This window comes from Ambystoma mexicanum, chromosome 14 (assembly GCF_040938575.1).
Source record: "Ambystoma mexicanum isolate Mex_15411 chromosome 14, UKY_AmexF1_1, whole genome shotgun sequence".
In the NCBI taxonomy this organism is placed as follows: Eukaryota; Metazoa; Chordata; class Amphibia; order Caudata; family Ambystomatidae; genus Ambystoma; species Ambystoma mexicanum.
In genome coordinates, this window is record NC_090940.1 from 120260532 (window position 1) to 120263955 (window position 3424).

General features: G+C 44.6%; 1 pseudogene; it reads left to right on the forward strand.

The window, feature by feature from the left end:
• Positions 1-2967: 2967 nt before the first annotated feature.
• LOC138527660 (U6 spliceosomal RNA) lies at positions 2968-3039 on the forward strand (annotated as a pseudogene).
• The last annotated feature ends 385 nt before the right edge of the window (positions 3040-3424 follow it).

A 3424-nucleotide genomic window follows, 5' to 3' on the forward strand; every position in this document is an offset into this window, starting at 1 on the left:
GGTCTGGCAAGGAATCAGACCAAGAGAAAGTTGGACAAGGGCTACAAGGTGGTCATAACAGAGACATTGTGATAATAGGCCTGGCAAGGAAGCAGGCCAAGTGAAAGTTGGAGAAGGGCTACAATATGGTCCTAAACAGAGATATTGTGATAATAGGCCTGGCAAGGAAACAGGCCAAGTGAAAGTTGGAAAAGGGCTACAAGGTGGTCCTAACAGAGACATTGTGATAATAGGCCTGGCAAGGAAGCAGGCCAAGTGAAAGTAGGAGAAGGGTTAAGAAGTGGTCCTAACAGAGACATTGTGATAATAGGCCTGGCAGTGAAGCAGGCCAAGTGAAAGTAGGAGAAGGGTTAAGAAGTGGTCCTAACAGAGACATTGTGATAATGGGTCTGGCAAGGAAGCAGGCTAAGTGAAAGTAGGAGAATGGGTACAAGGTGTTCCTAACAGCGACATTGTTTGTTTGAGTAGCACTGGAGGAAGAGCCAAGCAAGGCTGTCGTGGATAAGTTATATTTTCTGGAATTGTTGAAGTAGCCAATCATCCAGACCAATATAAACATTGATGCTATTGAGAAACTGAAACCTGTTCAGAGCAGAGGAAGAATCTTATCATTTGTGTGTTGGAACTTTCTATTGACAAATTGAATTTACATCAGAATATATTGGAAAATCAGGATTTCCTTGTGTTCTCTTTTTGAAATGTGAACTAAAATCACTTATAAAACCTGGGGAAGGGGAATTTGCCCAGTTTCTGAAAAGTGGCTTTGGTTACTTTATGAACTCATTCATTATTGCTTTGAACTGCCGTGTATTTCCTTGTTTATTTGTTATGTTAAGGCCACTTATAGAGTGCAACATTCACCAACGAGGGCATCAAGGCGCTAGGCAGAAAAATGTGGAAACAGGACAGCCAGAGGCAAAGAACACAGCATTATTGACCGGAGAAAAGCATAGTCTTGAGTTGACGGCGGAAAGAGAGGTGATCCTGAGTCTGACGCAGGGGAAGAGGAAGTGAGTTCCACAGTAGAGCTGCGCAGACGGAGAAGGAGCGACCACCAAAGCGGGCACGTTGGATGCGGGGGACAGGGATAGCAAGAGAAAGAGCAGATCGAAGAGAATGGGGGGAACGTAGTTGGTGAATTTCGCCTGCAAAGAAACCGGACCGCTTTTATAGAACACGCAATGAACTATACACAGGGACTTGAAACTTACCCTACTAGCAATCGGCAGCCAGTGCAGTGCTTTAAGGACAGTAGAGGCAGAGGAAAACCGAGGAGCCCCCAGGTCCAGACGAGCGGCCGAATTCTGGGGGACCTGAAGTCAATGGAGTAGAAACTTTGTTGCATGTTTAAGTGTGAGGGACAGATATCCTTGGTTAGTGTTTCCTTTATTTTAGGCAGGGAAATCCTCGTCGGGTAGGGATAGTGAGGCATTCATCCAACCTAATATTCTAATAAAATGGCATTTGTTGAGAAAACTTAACAACGTGGTCGTCCTCACATTTCTAACCCCTCCTAGTACCCAGCGGCTTCCACTTTTTTAGTAATGCCTAAGGAGGTCTCTAACTGGGTTTACATTTTATGGGATTGAGAATATTGTCCTGTCAGATGGAGGGATGTAGAATTGCAACTTAAGCAACAAGAAAGAAGCTGGTTTTCAGATGAATCCCCAAACCTCCAGAAGCCCTCAACTCACATAAATAGATGGCCTCTTTTCAAAAGATGGCGATGTGTCACAGAATGTGACTGGCGCTGTGACTTAGGCCTTCAAGGATATTTCATTTTTTAAATAATTATTTATTGGTCTTTCGCTACCATTTATAGGACATTTCTGTATAACATAATGCTTAGACCATGGGTAGTGCTGTAGAATCCAGCAAACCAATCACCTAGTAATCCAATAAGCAACCCCAGGCTGCAAAGTTGATGAAATAATTCATTTCCATACAGCTGTGCAGAAATGGACAGAGAAACGGGCATATACTTGTCCAAAAATTGTAACAACCGCACACACAAACCTCAGGGAATTTATAGGGTTCTACACAATGAGAGCCCCGTCCTGACAGCAACATACATTTAGTTCATTGCATAAAACAATGAACCTCCTAACAGGGCATCCTGTGACATTGGGCATGGCTTTAGGGCGACCTGGGTGACTTGTAGAGTTTTACATGGCCTAATCACGTGGCACAGAGCACAGATCTCAGCTGAACTTTCCATTACATGTAATAAGACCTGATCCAATGTCTACATTGGTAAAGCACGCTTTCATTGGTGACATATAATGCTTACCTTTGCATACCTGTGCTCCGGGTCAAGCCTTATTTACGCCAGGCTTGCACGGCCTTATGCGTTTCTGCATACATGCTAGCTGCTCATTCTTTCCACAATGCCACCTCCCCAAACATGGCTGTGGTTACTGCATCATCCCCTCATCCATGGCTGCGGTGTTGCCATGGATGTCTGGGGTCTCTTACAAATAAAATACTGTCAGCTTGGACCGTGCACCCAATGTTGTAATGAAGCCTGCGGCCATTTCCTGCATCACAAAGAAAGTAGTATTTTTACCATCGCCTTGACGTATATGACAAAAGGAGCACAGAAACGGGATGAGGAATAGAGGGTTGATAGATTAAAAAGGAATTCCTGAAGGAGATGGTCAAAAGTCCAGGAATAAGACTGCAGCACAAACCTGCTATCACTGATGGAAAAACACTAGCAGGACTGCCCAATCTGATTAGCCATAATCACCCGTTCCATGGGCTGCAATGGGTGATTATGGCTATTAGCACCCTGGGTTTCCTCACAGCGTCCCGTTAATTGAAACAAAATACTCACTAAAGATGGCTGCCATGGATCAGGAAGACGGACGGGCCTTCATACAGAGCCCATTTTCCATTTACATGGCAGCCAGGAGGGAGACGGAGTGGCAGCAGCAGCAGTAGTGGTGTTGGTGCCCTGCCCCCACTGTAGTCAAAAGGTAAGCAGCACATATACCAAAATTGGAACGATACAGAGAAGATTAGCATGGCCCCTGCGCATAGAAAAACAAATGTAATTGGGGTCGAGAGGGATGGGAGATTTGACATGAAGGGAAGGGAAGGTGGGGGGAAGATGGGGGTAGCAGCCGTCGGGTTGCTTGGAACGCCGACTTGGATCGTAGGATTCAGCCCCCAATCCAAGCAATCTGATTGGTTGCTTCCCCCAATTTTAAAGTTTGAGCTTCATTTGCTCGAAACCTTCCATAGGGACTTAAAAAGAAATATATAGTTTAGATATTTGTTTTATTATTGGCCATCTTTTTGGCCAATAATATTTTCTGACCGAACTATTCCTTTAAAGGAGTGGCCTAACAGATGCAGTCAAGTGTTCAATCTATTATGGAATCTACCTTACAGGCGAGGGACATCTATGCCAAAAGGTCAC